Here is a 21,431-nt window from a genome sequence, read left to right as displayed (position 1 = left end):
GACAGAGGGGCCTGAACACGGCGAGCTGCTCTGTTATGTCTGTGAGCCACATTCTGCTGAGCTTGGCTTCACATTAATAAAAGAGGGATTACTAAAGTCTGCAGGCTCCTCTTAGGCCCTCCACCAGCCAGCAGCACCCCCTCCACCCCCTCCACCCCGCTCTGCATGCCGCTCACGTCCATCCCATTCAGAAAAAAAACACTCATCTGCCTATTCTCCTGTCTCTTCCCATTTCATTTCTCTGCCTTTAAGTAGAAGCAGAAGGAAATGCACGAAAACAGATAAATTATTTAGATTTTTTCCCAAAAGAAAAGAGAAAAAAAAATCTTGACTGTGCAGTTTGAAAGAAAAAGGGGAAAGGAAATGAGGAGGAGTGAGAAATAAAAATTACATTAGATACAAGATTCCACAATCATCCCGGTGATATGAAGAATTAATCTTATCTTCCAGCAGCACGCGCAGCCGGGACGCAGCGAGCGCCTCCAAAGGCTCCGAGATGACAACAGGACAAATTCGCCATTCCATTATGGCGCCATTCATCCATTGTGACGGCAGACACCTCGCGATAAGCAGCCGTATTGTTGCCATTGACAATGTCATTATGGGACAGTAAACAAGAGACGGCGCGGCGGGTCGGGATGAACCGGGCGGGGCGGCGAGGTCACAGAGCCAATCTGGGATGAAAGGATGCGAGACCCCACGGGAGTGATAAGACACCTCTTCTTCTGCTCCATCCGTCTCTTCTCCCAAAGCCAAGGGCGGCCGAACGCCAAGAACAAAGCTCAGCCGCGCCGCGCCGCCGTAATCAACTCCTCTGTACTCACAATCTTCCCTGGAGGTCGTCCGCAGAAAGAGGCTTAGAAGGAGGAACGGCTCCGGGATCACGGCTGTTAAGATGGGAAATAGGTTGACATTCAGCGAGTCTCTTACTCCGTTTTACAGACCATGAGGGGAGCAGAGCCTGCAGGTAGAGCCAGGCAGGCTTCCAGTTCAACAACAACATGACCCACAGCAGATACTTCCTCCAATATTTTCATTGATTAATTTGATCAATACGACCAGATGATGTTCTGAAGAACAAGTTGAGACAAGAATCAGGTGTTATTGTTGAGGAAACTAAGAATCAAGAGATTAGTTTGGACAAATGGAGTCAAATCAGTAAATCAAGGTTTGATTGGTCCATTTAAAAAGCTCTTTAGCCAATGAAAATACTCCTGGAATAAAAGTTTCATTCATCAGAAGCTTCATGTTTGATTAGTTTAGACAAAGTCATTGGTAAAGCTGCATTCACACCAGCCAGGTTCAGTCCGCTTTGACAAGACTCCAGTCCACTTTACTCTGACTCCAGTCCACTTTACTCTGACTCCAGTCCACTTTAGCTCGACTCCAGTCCACTTTAGCTCGACTCCAGTCCACTTTAGCTCGACTCCAGTCCACTTTAGCTCGACTCCAGTCCGCTTTACTCTGACTCCAGTCCGCTTTACTCTGACTCCAGTCCGCTTTACTCTGACTCCAGTCCGCTTTACTCTGACTCCAGTCCGCTTTACTCTGACTCCAGTCCGCTTTAGCTCAACTCCAGTCCGCTTTACTCTGACTCCAGTCCGCTTTAGCTCAACTCCAGTCCGCTTTACTCTGACTCCAGTCCGCTTTAACCCGACTCCAGTCCGCTTTACTACTCCGACTCCAGTCCGCTTTAGCCCAACTCCAGTCCACTTTACTCTTTCCATTTTTTTCCTCTCTCCCAAAGAGCACAAATAATGACAACTGTAGATTTTATCTTCTGCTGTGGTACTGATTTCTAGTATGTGAATTAATACATGTTCTGCATCTAAAATAGGCAGTTATGTTTTCAGGGATTTTCAGCTTTTTTCAGGGGGTTGTGGTTCCTAACCTTGTGAAAACTGTAGTAAATAGTTTGTAAAAAGTTACTCATTAATTGAGATAATTTAGAATTAATTCTCATTTATAACCTTTTAAAAAAAAAGCAATAGAAAAACAGCATTTTGCAAACTGAAGGGGCCATAGATACAGCTGGGAGGGACACCCATCAGATTTTTAAGGTAAATCAGAAAGTGGAGTCTCATTCTGCTCTTTTTGGGGTAAATTCTTTTGGACCTCTGGTCACCGCCTGAATAATTCACTCCGTCTGGCTGCTGCTCTGCTGGAGATGTTCAGCATTAATGAAATTTTCCTGAAAAGGTAAAAGAAGAAGCAGGCTCCAACTGATTTCATCATTTTAGGAGTTTCTGTTGCAGAAAAGATGTTGCATAAAATAAATGTGAATTTATAAGGTACTTCTCTTAGCAAAATATTTTTAAATAAAGAGTTTCTTTGAATGATTTTAACCTGAAACTCCAGAAGCTGAAGCGTTAGCATTCTGGGCATGCTCCAACCCCCTCCCTGTGGGCCTGGAGCTGACAGGATTGTTCCTGTTCCATTTGCAGACATTAGCACTGGGAGATTAATTTGTCCCCTTCCATTAGGTGGGAAAGCAGCCGCCATGGCTGCTCAATTATCGCTTAACAAAAAGAAAAATACTCAAACGCACAGGAAGCATCAAAATAACAAGCATGAGCGTCGCCGCATCATGCGGATGCATTTCTGTGCGTTCGTCAGCGGCAGCAGTGGGCAGGTGTCTCTGCTTTCTGCAGCTAATTAACAGAAAACCTACTGACACTCGGCTCTGCACAGGATGACAGGAGATGGAGAGAGGGGGATGGAGGAGGACGAGATAAAGGGTGTTTCTGCGTTTTGACTTCCTGCTGCTTCCTCTTTTATGACGACTCCGACTTCATTAGCAATAATGAATATCAGCGAGGCTCCATGAAATGTTTGGATCCTTAAAAAGACAAGAAATCCGTTTAAATCCGCCTGTTTTCCGGCCGGAGTGACAGACGGCGTTCCAGCATCATTCCCACCAGTTTGGCGACTGGGATGGCCCCAGTATGGCCGCCCCAGGACTCAGACATCTGAGCATCACAGAGGAGATGTTAGCATGAAAATCTGTGACAGAAACAAAGTCTGATTGTAGATCTGTTTTTTTTCCCCGTCGCGCTCCGCTGATGTGACGATGCTGCCGTGTGGTGAGACTCGCTAATTGGCTCACCTGTTTCTGCGCCATCTGGAGCCTCTCAAAAAATAAAACAGGAGAAAAAAGATCCACACCAAGTTCCCCAAACATCCCTCACACACACACACACACACACCCACACACACACCCACACACACAGAGGAATACATGCAGTACCTACATCCAGCTGAAATGTGTAAACCAGCTGAAAAACATGTAACAGAGTTGGGTTGTAACTACTTACATTTATTTAAGTAACTTTTTTGAAAAAAAATACTTTTAGGAGTATTTTTACTATGCTGTACTTTTTATTTTTAACTTGAGTAAAAATATGTTGAAGTAGTGCTACTTTTACCTGAGTATAATTTTTGTTCTCTGTGCAACTTCAAGATCAAGATTCAGCCCCAAATTAGAAAATAGTAAAATCAAAGAGAAAAAAGCAATAATCTCTAATTGGAGGCATCGTTTTATGGTTTTTATTGCTGTTTTTATGAGCGGTTCTAATCCTTCCGGCTCCCATCGGGTTCCAGGTCGGTGCTTCGGATCGCAGCAGGAAGTTCCTCCGGGCTGCAGCGCCTCCCCTGCCACCGGGTGCGCCACTGAGCGCGCTCACAACAACCCAGTGGCAGCAGAAGAAGAGCCGTCGTCATTAGCAACGGCTCATAATTCATGCATTTGGATGAAAAATGGATGAGTGGCGGCCATGACACCAGCTGCTGGGAAAGTCTTCACGGTCTTTGGTTCTGTTTGGTTCTGTTCGGTTGTGTTTGGTTCTGTTCGGTTCTGTTCGGATGCTGCAGGCCGACTCGCCGCTCATGGCAAGATCTGAAATGTTCAGACTGTCAAGGTTTTGTCCTTTGCTCTTGGTAAAACATCCTCATCTCAGTGAGACTGGAAGGAAAAGATCAGTTTAACCTCAGCTGGATTCAGGCCTGGACTTTGACTAGGCCCATTTATTTCCTTTTATTTCTGACTTTGCCATCTGCATGTTCCACCAAAATGAGTTTTAGAAAAAGCCCCAAAGACTTTTTTCTGTCAACTTTAAGAAGCTGCTGAGGGAAACCATCCCCGCAGCATGATGCTGCCACCACCATGCATCATTATGATGTGAAAAGATTGACTGAATTAGGTGAGTTCATGCGTATCATGGAAATATGAGTCATTCTTTTTGATTTCCAGGATTAAAATAATTCTGGGTTTTTTCTTACAGTTTAGTTTTATTACGTTGTGACGTTTAGTTAGTTTTTAGAGTGTTTGCTTCACATCAGTTAGAAAAGCTAATAAACAGACTAAACAACACAAAGAGCATTAAATCTCTAATTTCAGTGTTTTAGTTTTATAAACTAACGACAGTTCCAGTTATATTTTTCCTTTCTTTCAGTTGATGAACATGTTTTCTCGGTTGGCTGTAATAACCTCGGTGAGGTTTTCCCAGAGCGATCGCTCCACTCAGCCACTTCCTGTCTCATAAATATTCAGTTGTGGGAAAAACCGGGGGGCGGGGCCTGGAGCGGCGTAGCGAGGGGCCGCCGTTGTCATGTGGCAACCGGGAGGCAGTAAGGGAGCCGGCGTACCGGCACGCCGCGTTGTGTGTAATTACAGCGACTCACTGTCTGCTGAGTGGCTCTGCTCCGTAAACAGGAAGTGCGTCCCTCACACACCTGCAGAGAGGAAGCCGGGCCTTTGGAGAGCCGTTGTGTCGTGCATAATGCTATTCATCCTCTAATCAACACTTGTTTGCTGCGGCGTGTGTGTGCGTGCGTGGGGAGGGGTGTGTGTGTGTGTGTGTGTGTGTGTGTGGGGAGGTCATGTCAGAGCCAATGGAGGGTTTGCGGCTCATAATGACCGAAGCTGAAAGGCATCCGAGGAGCCGCGGCGGCTAATTATCAGCTGTGTGCCTTCAAAGAACATTATCAGGACAAAGACCTGCAATTAGACACTCTCACCCACACAATCCCCTCGCAGCCTTCATCACCCCCATTTCCGCCGTCAACTCTTCCTCCTCCCAAACTGTCTTCCTCTCCTCTCCACCCTCTTTCATTTGCTCCCTATGAGTCCCACGACCCTCTTTTCCTCCATTTTTTCATTTCCTGTCTCTCTTTTATTTATCCCCAACCTCCCAATTCCTGCCTTGCTCCTCCTCCTCGCTCCTCTTCCTCCTGGCCCAAAACAGACACTTAAATAACAAGCCGAGTGTCAGTCAAACCGCCAGAGAGCTTCATTAGAGGAGGAGAGCACACAGGATCAAATTATACACCCAGTTCTGCTTCGTGTGAACGTGTGTGTGAACGTGTGTGTGAGGCGATTGGACGGCGGCGGTGGAGACGGAGAGGAAGCGAATGCGCTGCAGAATGACGCAGCTGTGTGTCGGATTAGAGCTGCGTCTGTTTGTTTGTGTCTGACAGTCGCAGCCTCGCCCATTTTCTCCAATCAGGCAGAAAAACAAAAGCTGAATTATTCTCACATTCTTCTCCTTTTCTTCCACGTTCCAGTTTTAGCCGCATCCGGCCGGATCCCGGGATCGGTTCTGAGCTGCTGGATCCACTGGAGCGGATCCAGGTCCAAACTCATGAATACATGAGCTCAATGTGAGAAATATTAGATAATTCTGCATAAAGATGCTAATAATGTGAATACCAATATTTCTACTTCACTCCAATCAAAATAGATTCATTGAAGCCTAAATGTTGCCGCCCTGCAGCTTTTATTTTAAAAAGTCATGAAATATTTACCACAAAAATATCACAACTGATGAAAAGATAATCAAATAACAGATAAAAAATGATGCTTCACTTCCTTTAAACATAAAAATAAAAAAACAGCCATCCTGAAGTTTTGAATAAAACACAGATTCTCCACCAGGGGGCGCAAAGCAAGAATTAAAAACTGAAACAGTTTCGCTACGTTTTCATTAAAACACTAAAACTTAACACTAAACTGATTCTACAGCTTAAAGCCTGGAGTAACACTGACCCTCCCCCACGTGTTGCTGAGCACTGTCAGGCAGCTGGCTGAAACTCCGTTTGGAAATATTCCTAATGCTGAAAATCCACATCAGTGATGACAAGAAATCAGCAATAAAATGTAAAAATATCAATAATTCCATCCAGAATCCGCTTCAACTGGAATGACGTCATTTAGTGATTTAATTACAAATATATAACAGAAATATGCCATAAATATTGTTTGAGTAGCTCGTAATAAAAAGAGATAAAATGTTAAATTAGAAGCAGAACAAATTAATTTCAGCTAAACTTGAAGCAAAGCATCGTTATTAGATAAACCTTTTCAGGTTTCACAAACAAAATCTGGAATATTAAAAACTATATTTGGGAAAATCAGTTATCCATATTATAATATACAATATTATAATTACCAATTCTTACATAAATATATATGGTTTAATTAGATATACCTGGAAATTTGAGTTTCTCCGTTCAAAACGTTTAGTTTTATGATAATTTCCTTTTGACATGAATAACTGAGATATTAACCGTCACTACAGATTTAACCCCCAAATAATCTATTATTGATCTTTAAGAATAATTCTATTACAAATATCTCCAAAAATAATTTTAAGCTTTCTTTTAAAAAGTTTATCAGCAGAAAAACAAACAAAATTTATTTAAAATGGAAACTGAAACATCTTGTAAGGAAAAATGTGAAAACCTGAAATATTCCTTCTGAACTGTGGATCTCTGCAGAACATTTGGTCTGAACCAGTTTCAAGATTTTACATTCAGTTTTTCATTACAAAGTCTCATTTGTGTGTTAAAATATGAGTTTGATTAAAAATCTTATGTTGGACATCTTAACTATGACAATAAAAGTGCCTGATAATGTCTAAAACTTTACGATGCATATTGAACATGTTTTAATCACAAATACGTTGATAAAAGTTCATTAATTCATTATAAAAGACGTTTTACCACAGAGAGCAAAGGTCAAGCCAAACTAAAATCACAGAAAATGCAAACATGACCTTAATACAGCAGGAAATGATCCTGATTATCTAACAAACTAAAACCTGCATTTGGCCTTTTGGATGAAATATGAATCCATCCTGCAGGAAAAGTTGCAGCCAACATTGAAACTGACCAAAATGCTTTTCTAAAAAACTTAGAAGCAAAACTTTGTGAATCTTTGATGTCATTAAAACCACATATTCTTTAACAATCCAGACTCCTAAATGGATCTTCTCCTTTCTGCTCCATTTCCCTGCTCTAGAAATCAGTTCATAAAGACTTAAAATGTCATAAGAGAGGAAATCCATCACAGCGTTCATCCCTCTGTTTGCTGGAGTTTGGAACAGGATCCACCAATCAGACGCCTCCGTTCGCCTCACTGATGGCGCTCAGGAAGGATTCTCATCTTTCCCGTTAGCAACGCCTCAGATGAGGAATAGGTGGAGCTATTTTTGACCGGGCCTTATTTAAAGCTCCCCGCCCCGCTCTGGGTCCGGCGCTGACGGCTTCGGTTTAATGACCCTCCGCCGCGTCACACCTCGCCCTCTCCAATTTCCTCCTCTCCTGTCCAGGAGTTCAACTCATCATTCTGTCCTTCCAGACCAACAAACCCGCAACCCGCCGCAGCTCTGATGCCGCCCTGCAGGACGCATGCGGCGCTGCATGCGGCGCAGAAAGAGGAGGAAAGTTTTCCTACCTTTGTATCGGTCCAGAGAGGTCGCCGGCGTCCTGCCTGCAAGACAAAAGATTAGAGAAAAGATTAGAGAAACGTCTTGAAGAAAACCAGGAAACCGAAAACAGTTTCATAATATTCCCATAAAGGAGTTCGAACCATTTAAATTTTTCTTCAAAATGATGGTAATTATTGATAAAACATTTCTAAAATTTTGCATTCAGAACATCCAGGCTGTTTCTCCCCCTGATAGTCCGGTAAACCCGGTTCAGCTGCTGCGGTTCTCTTCCTCTCTGCTCCCAGTCAAACCAACCTGTTCCCCTCCTGGCCTGTGGGGGCGCTGCACCAAGAACCACTGAAGGAAACAACAGAAAAACCTCTGGAGACACTGAGAGCAACTTTGTTCTTCACCAAATGGAAACTAAATGGAGGCGTCTGATTTTAGCGGTTGGAGGATTTCAGGCTATGAGCCATTTCTGCTGCTAGTGCTAGGTTAGCACGTTAGCTTTGGTTGTATTTACCCAGAATGCCCTGCTCTGTAGTCCATTTCCTGCTTGGTGTTCACACTCGAATCACACCAGAGTTCACTTTGGGGATTTTTAAGGCAGCTAAACGTTTCCTTCAGGTTAAAGTGGTGATAGATTTTTCTACAGCTGCTCTGCCGGTCAGCTGGATGAAAGAAGGCGTCAACATTTTTCCTTCCTTAGAGAAAAAAACCCTCTAAACTCTCCAGGACTAAATAATACCGATATAAATTCCCAGACTGCATTGAACTCTGTGTAACGCAGGTTGTTGCATGGCTGACTGCAGATTTTGCACCAGCAGATTGCCTGACTAACCTCCAATCAGCTCATCAGAAAAGTTAAAAGTAGCAAAACCACAGAAAAGTGAGAATATCAGCACTTCACTATCTATGATTAATACCAGATGGTTCTTCTACATTTCTGCTTTCGTTCGTCTATCAAAACAACAATAAATGTAGAAAATATTTTAACGTTAATAAAAAACGTTGCAGCAGCAGAAACAATAATTCCCTCATTACAAAAACGGTGAAACAGTTGAGCCTCAGTTTGACTTTAAGCTACTTTTAATCAAAAAGGAAACAGTTGGATGCAGATGAAGGTGGAAATCACATAGGATATTGGCAAACACACACACACCCCAACACACACACACACACACACACACCCACCAGGCGATCTAAATGGTAAATTGGTCGTGTGTGTCCTTGGGAACAGTTGAGAAACTTCTTCCTTCCTCTGGGTTTTCTCCAGAATTCCCTGCTGTTTCCTCTTTTTCCCTCCTTCTCTTTTTCTTTCAGCCCTTCTTCCAATTCTCTGTTCCTCTTCCACTGCATGTAAATAAATTGGTCCCCGGGCCCCACCACTACACAATGTGTGTGTGTAAGCAAGCATAGCGCTCAGTGCAGACACACACACACACACACACACACACACACACACAACCCTCCCAATCTCAGAGCAGCCCCTAATTAGCCAGAGTTTTATTGTCACAGAGGTAAATAAAGTAAAGAATGAGTTGGAGCTCTGAGTGCGGAGGTGAGGGAGGTGATGGGGGTGAACGGGTGGAGTGGGGGGGACAAAGTGCAAGTGAGTATTATGATGATGAAATGCGGCGAAAAACTCGCAGCTCCTCCTCAACATGGCGGCCAATCACCGGTCGCCGCTCTTTGCATTTCAAAGACGCACTCTTGTCTGTTTCATCTCCCCAAAAACCAGCAGAGACGATTGTCCTGTTATCCTGCAACACACACACACCACACACGACACACACACCCACACACTCTGCAGCCACCTCTGCTTCAGTCCATTTTCCTCCACCATGAATTATGAAAAAGAGGAAATGGAACATCAAACACACTCTGCTTGCTCTTCAACGTTTACATCGCGACACACACACACACCCCCACCCCTCCCCACACACACACACACACACACACCTGAGACACACCAAACCTGCATTTCTACGTCTGCATGTTTGCATCCACCACTTTCCTAACACTTAGTCACTTATATTATTATATCTGGATGATAAAGCAGCAGAACTGAGTCAGATTTGATTCAACAGGATTAATGAAAACAGCAGCAGCATGTTCAGCCATGATGGAAAAGTAAGTACACCCTCGGTTAAATCAGAGCTTTAATTCACTAATTCAGTTCAGAAAAAAAAAATTCATGACACAAAATGCTATTACATCAAGAGTTTCTATTAATGTTGATAATTATGGCAAACAGCTAATAGAAAATCCAGATTTCTATATTAAACTAATTTTTGATAAACATTCAAAGTTTCTGAAAAACTGAATTCTGAGTTGTTTCATAAGTCATAAATTATCAAAATGGACAGAAAGACGTTCATAACTGTAATATCATTATAAATGAAGCTGTTGGTCTGAAACGGAGATTGGAATGGGGCCCAAGATGACAATCTGCTTAAGGCCCCAAAAGGCTTTGGACCGGCTCTGTGACATTCCTGATTTCTCTTTACATTATTTATGGTTTGAAATATCAATAATAATGTTTATGTGTAAAATTTCTCTCTCCACATCCTGGTCTTTATTTCCTGGAGTTAAATGAACCTCAGGACGTTACAGAACCGTCCTGGTCTCGACGCTCTGAGGCAATAATGGATCAAAACTCCCAAAACAAACAACAACGGTGCTGCAGCTGCTTATTTCTCCACCGAATATTCAGGATTTGTTTTTGAAAGTAAAACTGTGCTGAGTGTCTGGTACCCAGCGCTCATTAGCAGGGTTTGTTTTGGTACCGGCGTTCCCAGGGTTGACCTGTCAGTCAAACGGCGCCGCCGCTGCTCTGGGGGTTCTGGAGACGGTCGGGAGCTTCGGGGACCAAACCGTCGGGAAGCCGTGATAATTATGACTCTTGTTTGTGGAGATGAGAAGGAAACAGGTTGTGCTGTTCTGTAACAAAACATTTCACCCATGAAGGGCTGGGGAGCGGGTCCGGACCACAGCAAGCTGACAGAGGGTCCAAAGAGAGGCCCGGGGGCCATTTGTGGCCCTCTAAGTGATTCTGAGCGGCCCTCAACCACAACACAAAAATGGCACAAACTTTTTTTCCAGCTAAAGGTTGAAGGTCGATGCAGTCAAACAAATCTTAGTGACATTTTTTACACATTTCAAAAAATATACAAGTTAAAGTCTCCAAAATGTGGAACATAAAACACAGTAATAATTTAATTAAATTTAAGAGTAAATAGAAACATACGCTAAACTCCACTAAATAAAGCAAAAGTTTGTCAAGAATGAGCAACAGACACCCTGATGCTGAAAATAAACACAAAAAGTCCAAAGATAATAGAAAAAAGATTGTGAGTTTATATGTTTGCTTTTGTTTAAATGAGGTCTAAATAGCTGGATAGTTAGTTAAATAGTTAGTTAAATAACTAGGTAGGTAACTTTATCAAAACTAGATTTTATGTTACTTCTCCCTACGACTTCTTTATTTTATTAAAATATCACATTGTGTTAGTTGTGCAGATAAAAATAAAATAATTAGCTTCTTTTAAATAAATATACTTTTTAATTAAAAACTGTAAAGAAATGCTGTCTTTTGTGGCACTTAATTACTTTGAAGTTGACGGTTTGATCCCGTGAGGTGAAACGTTTGGACGGCGCTGCCTCTTTACGGCTCGTTTGTTTCGGATCAAACTCTGAGGAACCAATCAGATAATCAGTGGCGAAAGTTGGACCTTTAAATGTGATTCTTAAACAAAGTGACTCAGACAATAGACATGCAGCTGCACTGAGCATAACAGGAGCCCTTTAAATGGAAACTGAAGTGTTGCACCTTTGTTAACATGGAAATGTCAGATTAGTGTTTAAAAAGCCTTTTTAAATTTCACCGTCGCTGCAGGAGCTTTCTGCCGCCACCGCCGACCCTTTCAACCCTCTTCAGCGTTTTACCCTTTTAAGGTTTTCTATTACGGCGCCGGAGTCAGAGCAGAATCTGCAGAGCTACTTAAAACGGAAACCTGGCTCTTCAGAGGGACGGCGACAAATTAGTCCAAAACAAGAAGCTTTCAGGTCCGGTTCTGGTCGTCCAGGTGGGCCAGATCTGGGTCAGCGTTGATCACAGATGGGAGAGCGGCGTCCAGGTGGAGAGCAGCCAGACTTATGCTTAGTGACAGACACACACACACACACACACACACACACACACACACACACACACACACGCCACCGCGGGCCTGCCGGAGACGAAGAGCGGAGCTGAAACGCGACGGGCTCTCGGGGCGGCGGCGCCAGGGTCGCCACGGAGACAGCGCAGGTGGCAGGACCGGCCAGCACCACGGGCGCATTCCAGACGCCGTGATCAACAAAAGATGTGACATGAGGACGCGCAGGCTACAGCGCCACAACCAGCCGGCTGCCACGGCAACGGCGGCGAGCGTTTCCCACGTCGGAGGGATTCTGGAGATCCGAGTCCGTCTGGAGAGAGGTGGCAGCCTGGAGCCTCCTGGGGGCGCTGTTACTGACTGCACACAGAGGACCGGGCTTTAACTGGGACACTTTTTCATAATTATTTGCACATGAAACAATCACTGCACTGATTTCATTTTATCAGATGACCCATTTTTTATCTTCCTTCTACATGAAGAATAAAAACTGCAACAAAGAGTGGCGTTTTGGGGTCACCAGGTTTCCATGACAACCATTAGATGCTCTCTCCACAGCAGGAGGAGCGTCTCCAGTCCCATCAGCAGCATTAAGAGTTTAGTCCTCAGGGTTTAATTTGAAGGTTTTTCTTCCTGGAGTTGATCATAAAGTTCACTATGAAGTACGGTGGAGGCCCTGTGGTGCTGCGGGCCTGGATCCCGACTCCAGGCTCTATAATGTCTCAAAGACTTTAGTTAAATCTACTTATCTCTGCTTTTTAACTTCACTTGCTGTTGTTTTGAGTTCACACAGAAGTTTTTCCATGTTGAACTTTTTGTTATATATTTTTAAACAATTTAAAAAACATTTAACTTAACTTTAATTTTCAACTTCCTGAGACGATTTTCGTCCGATTCCCGTGAATAAAGAAAACACCAATCTTTTAAAGAACATTAGTTTGTTTCTAAAGTTCATGAAGGTTAAATGAGTAGAGACGAACATTATTTTTTATTTTATGATATTGGCAGACGTATGAATCAACTTCATTCATAAACCTTCCATTAATATTCACTAAAAATAAACTAAAAGCAGGAATTACAAAAGAAAAAGTCAACATTGGTGACACATTTGAACTGTAGTAACTCTTTCTGCCGAGTTAGATGAGAAACGTTTAAACGCTTTAGTTTGAACTTTGAACCCGGTGAAGTTCCTGGAAACAGAATCATTTCCATGGAGTTTCCTGCCTCCCATGTGTGAGCGACGCAGCCGGACGGACGGAGAGGAACCGACGGTTCTGCAGAACAGAATGTCCAGAACCGCGAGCCAAGAGAAACCAAAAGCCGATAAATCTCCAGAAGCGGATCCGACCGACGTTCTGAGCCGAACGAGTCGATGCAGAGCAGCAGCTCATCGGTCAGCCGGAGCCAGGTGTGATCCGGGTCATTACAAAATAAAAGCCTTTAAATGGAGTCTGAATCCTGGGTGCCATTTGGACCTGAACCAGCAGAAAATCATTTTATCACCAGATTCAGACGATTTTTCCACTTCCTGTTTATTTTTTCCAGCTGGTGTCAGCAGCCCATCTGCGAGGAGCAAACACTTCATGTTTTTATCGTTTCGCTCCTCTTCACATCTCACACATGCAGCATCCCGCTTCACCAAGCGTCCCTCGCTCCCCGGCCAATCAGCGCCGCCCATCACACCTCCATAAGCGCTGCTAAATTCCTCCCAAACCCGACATTCACACCTTCACACAGGTAGACGTGTGAAGACCGCCGCCCGGATGCCTGTTGTCATGGTAACGGCTCTTTCAGATGCTGTCAGACCCAGATTGATGGCCCGCCTCCAGTCGGTTCTGGATGTTTGGACCTGAGCGACACCGACAAGCTGCCGCGCCGTGACGTTGGCGCCGTACGGAGGTTCGATCAACGGACAGACGAACGAAGTAACTCAGAGACAAATCTGCTCATGTGCAGGACGGAGAGCAACCAGGGTCCAGTCAAAGTCCAGGAACACACATCTATACTTCACTTAGAATCTAGAAACACACATCTATCCTCCACTTAAAGAGTCTAGAAACACACATCTATACTTCACTTAGAATCTAGAAACACACATCTATCCTTCACTTAGAATCTAGAAACACATCTATCCTTCATTTAGAGTCTAGAAACACACATCTATCCTTCATTTAGAGTCTAGAAACACACATCTATCCTCCACTTAGAGTCTAGAAACACACATCTATACTTCACTTAGAATCTAGAAACACATCTATCCTTCACTTAGAGTCTAGAAACACACATCTATACTTCACTTAGAATCTAGAAACACACATCTATCCTTCACTTAGAGTCTAGAAACACACATCTATACTTCACTTAGAATCTAGAAACACACATCTATCCTCCACTTAAAGAGTCTAGAAACACACATCTATACTTCACTTAGAATCTAGAAACACACATCTATACTTCACTTAGAATCTAGAAACACACATCTATCCTTCACTTAGAATCTAGAAACACATCTATCCTTCACTTAGAGTCTAGAAACACACATCTATCCTTCATTTAGAGTCTAGAAACACACATCTATCCTCCACTTAGAGTCTAGAAACACACATCTATACTTCACTTAGAATCTAGAAACACATCTATCCTTCACTTAGAGTCTAGAAACACACATCTATACTTCACTTAGAATCTAGAAACACACATCTATCCTTCACTTAGAGTCTAGAAACACACATCTATACTTCACTTAGAATCTAGAAACACATCTATCCTTCACTTAGAGTCTAGAAACACACATCTATACTTCACTTAGAATCTAGAAACACATCTATCCTTCACTTAGAGTCTAGAAACACACATCTATACTTCACTTAGAATCTAGAAACACATCTATCCTTCACTTAGAGTCTAGAAACACACATCTATCCTTCACTTAGAGTCTAGAAACACACATCTATGCTTCATTTGGCATGTAAGGATGATGGTAAAGAAAAAATAGCAAATCACAGAAAAAAACTCAAATTTCTACATTTAAATTTTAAGATAAATCTCAAATGTTCTAGAAACAAATTGAAATTTCTGCATTTGAAAAGTCACTAATTTGATAGAAAAAAAGGGGAAATTTTTGAGTTTTTAAAGTTGAAAATGTTTGACCTTTGAAACAAAAATTTCTAAGTTTTTTCGCAGAAGGAAAAAACTGAAATGTAAAAAACATTTTGTTGGAAATTTGCTCTGTTTTTGTTAATCTGAAGTGGCTCCAACACGCCGTCGTTTTCATTTCTCCTGACGCTCCGTCTGCGTTGTGAGGTTTAATATTGGAAAACCTTCATGTTTGGACAGAAGATTTAATATCAGTTTAGATTAAAAATCACTAACAGAAGCACATAATGAGAACATTATTGCTCAGCATTTTGAAGATTTAAATCTTATTTAATCTTCTGTTGCAGTGAGATTTGACTTTGATTTGTAGTAAGTGGAACATTGATCAACACATTTTATATTTGTTTGATGATGGATCTGATAAATGTAATGTTTATTGATGTTTTTATGATGTAAAGCACTTTGAACTGCCTTGTTGCTGAAACATTTTAAACAAATAAACTTGAGAGAAGATTACAGCAGCTTCTGAGTTTGGTGAAGGATTTAAAATGTCTCAGAATAATCAGGTCTGCTTCCAGATCTGGACCACAACATGAAAGAAGTGTCCAGAAACCCAGAAACGTTCCTGAACGCTCCTGATGCTGAAGACATGAAGGTTCAGGTTTAACCTTCGTGTGAAGGTCAGCCTGAAGGTCAACCTGAAGTTAGCCAGAGAGAACGTAGCCTAGCTTGGCTAACTTCATTTATAAACACTTTTATGAAAGTAAAACCGACCAAAAAACATCAACACGATGTGACAGAGGGTTTAGATTTGTATTTATTTACCACCTAGTTCTATAGTTGGCCATGCTTTACTTTATTATGTTTGTTTATGTTGCATATGTTTTATTTAAAGCTAACGCTACTAAACCATTAGATATATTTGAATGTTTCTTCTGTTAAAAGGTAAATTTTAGGTAAATTATTTGTTTCTTTTTTACTCACCACTGTTTGAAAATCAGATTAAACTTTAATATATGAATGTTTTTAATGGGGTGCAATAAAAATATTTCAGGTAAATCATAGTTTTGGTTCTGAATCATAAAAACAACAAACACAATCAAATCCATGTTTTGGTGAATCATACAAACTGAGTGGAATCAAAAATCAAAAGCTTTTTGATTCTTTGATTGGATATTTTGTGGACAGTCTGCAGCGGACCATTAAAACCAGTAAACGTCCGTCAGAAACAGCTGGGCATCTTCAAAACGCTCAGCTGCCACATTTCAACAGCCTGCTAAACGGTACTTATGTCGGAGCAACAGGAACATTTTAAAGTGCAAAACAACCTGAGGACGTGGAACTGAAAACTGTGTTAAAACGCGTCCAGAAGCCGACATGGAGAATTATTCAGCTGCTGAAGGAGAGTCTGAACTGCAGGTTATGACCATTTAATATTTGGCTCAAAAGATGCTCCTTAATGCATAACTGCTACTCTGACCTGTAAAGATGAAGACACTCAGATCAGAGCTGGAAAAATAAATGCTTACATTCCTGCAAAGCATTGAGATTTCCAACAAAAAGATAAACTTGAACTTGATGAAGATTTAAAATCCCAGAGTTCAGTTAAATCCCAGAGTCAGGAGAAAGAGGGTAAAACTTTCAAACGTTACGAGGATAAAGGATTATCCAGCAGGAGGCGTCATGATGCACCCAGTTCAGTTGGTAAAAACAGGAGATAAAAGTTAGAAAAACCACAAATAGATCCATGAACATTATCATTATCAGTGTTGTTTAGATCTGTTCCCGTCATTAAAATGTGATGTTGTGAACAGATAACCTCCAAACCCCGTCATGTTTTCTTTTTATCTTCTTTAGCACTACTTTTAGGTTTTCTGATCCGTATCGATTGTTCTGATTGGGTCTCACTGGAGAATTTACTGATCACTTTCTCCTACTACTCTCCGTTTCTGCACACGTTTTGCTGCAGTTACCTTTCTGTCCTGTTTTGCTTTTAGCTTTATCAGTTTCTGGGCTATTGATCTACTTTTCCATAGAAAGTGATGCAGAGCGTCTGTGTTTGATTGTCTTTTTCCTGAAGAAATCACCCAATAATACCAACAATGTTATGAAGCTTTTTGTTTTGTTTTTTTTGTAGAAAGTTTGCTTCAATGCTAGTCTGTGTTTTGTCCTGTTTTAGTCCCTGACTGATGGATTTTATCTTTATTTGCATGAAGGTATGCATGGTGTTGATATGATGATAAGTCAGGAAGGCCCTGATGGATCTACCCCTGCCTCCATCTTGGTCATCTGACTTTATCATTTCCATAAGAAGAACATCTTGGTCCAGTGTCTAATCCGAAACAGAGAACTATGTCAGCTTCTTTTGACTTTAGGATCACACCAGCTGTGGTTAGAGCAGCTTGTCATGTTTTTACAGGTCAGGTGTAGTTCAGTTTCATGCAGCTGGAGGTGAATTTCTGCACGTTTCTGGATTAGCAGCATCATTTTGTTTTCAAGGCCAGGAAGCGTAACGAATGTTCCTCGTAGAACTGAATAACACAAACGTTGCACTCACAGTCGTTGGTTTTGTTGTGGAAACTATACGAGCTAACAAACCTTTCAGAACCAGTCAGGGTGTAAAACGGACCGGCTCCGGAGCAAGAAGTGGGCCATTAAGCTGTAAAGCTGCATGTGCTCCTGCTACAACAGGAGCCTCAATGAGCCATTTCCCTTCGCGTGTGGCCTGGAGTGTGTTAGCGGCATTCATGCACTCATGCATGAACGTGTGACATATTGAGGGCGTCTAAATGCGCCGAGAGAAACGACCTGCGTGTTAAAGGGTGAACAAAGGGAGAAGTGGCAGCAGAGGGTTAGGCCTCATTTACTTTGTCATATTCAAGGGCCATGCAGGCTGCACACACACGCCAATAAACACACACACACACACACACACACACACACAGCCATGCTGAGAAATGCAACCACCTAAAAGACTCCCGAGTCATCCATCAAGTCTCCTCTTCCTCATCCTCCTCTTCCTCATTAATAGCAGCAGCAGAGATCGGCTCCATTAGCTCAGACCTCCTCACGCATGCAAATGAAGCGCCGTTATGGAGACATGCGTCAGGCGCCGCCGCCGCTCCTCGACCCAGCAGGAGGGCAGGGCGGGCAGGGAGGGCTGGGTTCACGGCCGACACAACGGCGGCTAAATGGAGACCCATCAGGGTTCTGATTGGTCCGGGATGTGGAGACAGTGAGTGAGCGAGGGGGGAGAGAGAGGCCGGCGCCGTGAGACTGAACAACAGGAAGTTAGAGGAGTTACCATGACGACTGGCCAAACATTTTAAAGGTCTGGTCGTTTCACCATGAATCTCTGCTGGTTCTGATCCGGAGCCCAGACACCAGGACCGGGACCGGTTCTGGTTCTCCACTGGACTCCCACAGCAGCTTCAGGTGTTCCCGCAGCAGGACAGTCGTTTGGTGTGTAACGTATCAAACTACAGGAGCTTCATATCCATAATTATTGACTCGTTTTCTGAAATTTTCCCAAACTGCCGTTTCTCTTCCTGTTTCAGTCGTTATTTCACACCTTTGTGTTTTTTTATTTTTAAGCAGTCATGAGTCACAGTGGTTGTTGCTAGGCAACCAAAGACTGAATGAATTGCTAGGTAACGAGAGGATGAGCGAGTTAGTTGATGCCACCAAAAAGCTTTTCCTCTGCCTACATCCCCCAGAATGCTGTGCGGTTCTGGATCAGAGTTCAGTTTAATTATTGATCATTCTATCAAACATGTAATCTATTGATATCCATCACGTTTCTATTGCATTATTGATTTATTGGCTTTATTTTTCTTGTTCGGTGCAGTTTGCGTTCATATCAAGCTCTTTTGCAAGCGGAATATAATGTATAAATAAAGTCCTACAGCTCAACTCTCTGCTGTTCCTGGACGGGGAAGCTCTGGCCTCGTCTCCAAGGTCGCCGCTGGTTGAAGGTCGGTGAACAGGAGAGTCGGTTAATTGAGTTTTGACAGCTGAAGCTTCATCTGCAGCAGCCAAACCAACACCGGCTCATCCATCGGTAAAAACACCAGGAAGCAGATTTTGCTGGTACCCAGAGAGGTCGTTAAATCTCTTCCTGGGAATTACCTCCTCCGATGGAATGATTATACCATAGAGACGTATGCAGTGAAGCCATTACTGACAGTTTGCTGCTGTGCAGCCCATGAGGAAGGTCCTTTCTTTGTACACTGTAGCTTTCACAGCCTTGAAGAACTGTCACACAAATTACTGTAATTATCCATCTAAATGTCTTTTCTGTTCATTTAATGACTTCATTTATTACAGTTAAAGCCAAATTGCAGTTTAAAGCCACAAGCAATGAAAAGAAGCACTTTTCTTAGGCAATCAACACTTGATAATGCTCTTTAGACTGAGATTTAAGATCCATGCACCTGAAACGCTGAATCTGGGCTGACATGCATGTAGCTGAGTTTTACTCTCATTTATCTTTTGTGTTTTAAACACAATTAGATCCTCAGCCACCTTCTGCTGTTTGCTGCTGCAATTAAAGCCCCGATGTCTGGAAGTTCATTAAAATGCTGTAGTTGTATATTGGCAGTAATCGGCTTGATTAGTCAAGTGTTGATTGTGCTAATTCTGCTCTCAGCTCCAAAAATACAATTTCACCCAACATAACATAAATAAACAGGTAAAGGCATGCGTGGATTAATAAACATGACACTGAATCAATTAAATTACGCAAATAAAAAGACATAAATCAGAGCATAAAGGCTTTTGTTCCCTTTAACTAAAGAGACACTTCAGGGTTTTCCTGACAATATATCCAACCCAAAATCTATATATTATCATTTATTTTCTGCTTTTAGTGCCACAAACTGTAAATAAACTGTAAAGGTGATGATGATGTGCTGATGGATGTGAAACGTAACGCAGCTGAAATGATGCTGCATCATAATTTGACTCAACTGAGTCATTTTGTTGCTAAAGCTACATGCTAACTACATTCATTTCCTCCATTGGAGAAATGAAAATGCATTAGATACATTGCAGAAACAAAGAGGAGTAAACTTCAGCCAAAAAAACTCAGACATTTTCAGATTAAACTCAGAAATATTCTAAAAAAAAAAGAAGAAAATTTTCAGTTTCAAATGACAAAAAGAAACGTTAGACGTTTCAAACTCAGAAATGTCTTTTTTTTCTAGAACATTTATGAGATTATTGTTTAAACTTTCTGAGATTTATCTAGCAAATGCTTGTTTTGAGTGGAAATGTCCTTTTTTATTTTTGCGACGGCCCTAATAATCCGAACTCCAGATGGTATAAATAAATTTCTGATCAGTCCCGGTGACTCGATTGGTGACGAAAGGCGGCCATATCAGATCCGCCGCCGCCGCCGAATGAAGCCTGTGGATAAATCAATATGACCGCGGTCTGTTCATCAGATTTGGGGCGGTGGCTTAGACACTGAAATGTCAGCCTCTAATCTCTTTAATAGCGGGATATTACATTTTAATCCCAGTCTGATTCCGTGGTTCTCTTCATTAAGGCCACCTGCAGACGGCGTGGAGGAGCGAGGGGCAGGAAGAAGGTAAATACAGAGAGATCGCTATCAAAACAGAGCTGGTAATTAAGCCAGAGAGGAGGAGGAGGAGCAGAGGGTGAGGAAGGGTCGGGTTACGGAGCGTCGACGCGGCGCGGTGATTGACTGCGAGACGCGGAGGCAGTAAAGTGATGTGGATGAGGAGTGAGGACAAATTGATATGATCACAACATGTCACATTAAAGACAGGCCTGCCATCCATCAACATGATGAAAGGCCTCCTTCACTCCAACACTAACCCGCCGCCATTGATCTCAATGCTTCACTTCGCCAGCCACTAACCATTTATGATAACTATCATTATGCAGTTACGAGGACGATGACGATCTATCATAGCTCTGCAGGCCACAATGAAAAGATAACCCTTGCTAATTTGTTGCACTGACGAGCTCAAATCACGGAGGGAAATTAGCTAGAAAAGAGAATAATTTCACTCAATTTCTCTCAATTATGTCAGAAAATAATGAAAAGTGAAAGTGGATGAAGACGATGGTTGAAGGGACCTAAAGGCAGAAGCGTGGATGATGAGTTTGATTTGTTTTAGGGACGTCTCCAGAGACGCAGGCAGAGGAAAAGTAACATTGATGATAAGAGCAAATATGCTTTAAATCAGCACTGAGAAAATCACTGAATCAATATCAATTAGGCTGCAGAGAGCACAAACGGACAACTGGCTTTGTTTTAACTAATGAAGTCTGTGGAGAATCCTATCTGTCCTGGTTCCCCACCACACACACACACACACACACACACACACACACACACACACACACACACACACACTCCTCATTACCAACCATGGCAGTTTGGAAAACACACAGACGTCCTGAAACTTGTCAGTCGCTCCATGATGGAGATTTAAAATGT

At 42.4% G+C, this 21,431-nt stretch overlaps 1 protein-coding gene across 1 annotated transcript in view; it reads right to left on the bottom strand.

Moving 5' to 3' along the window:
• Positions 1–21,431, bottom strand: part of celf2 (cugbp, Elav-like family member 2) — a 285,915-nt gene that overhangs the window by 160,653 nt on the left and 103,831 nt on the right. Inside the window, exon 3 of the mRNA XM_028044204.1 lies at positions 7,733–7,768. The gene's annotated coding sequence lies outside the window, so the exon portion shown is untranslated. The remainder of the gene's footprint in view (positions 1–7,732; positions 7,769–21,431) is intronic.

This window comes from Xiphophorus couchianus, chromosome 17 (genome assembly GCF_001444195.1).
Source record: "Xiphophorus couchianus chromosome 17, X_couchianus-1.0, whole genome shotgun sequence".
Classification (NCBI taxonomy): Eukaryota; Metazoa; Chordata; class Actinopteri; order Cyprinodontiformes; family Poeciliidae; genus Xiphophorus; species Xiphophorus couchianus.
The sequence above is the reverse complement of the archived record's forward strand: the minus strand, read 5'-3'. Positions and strand labels throughout refer to the sequence as shown.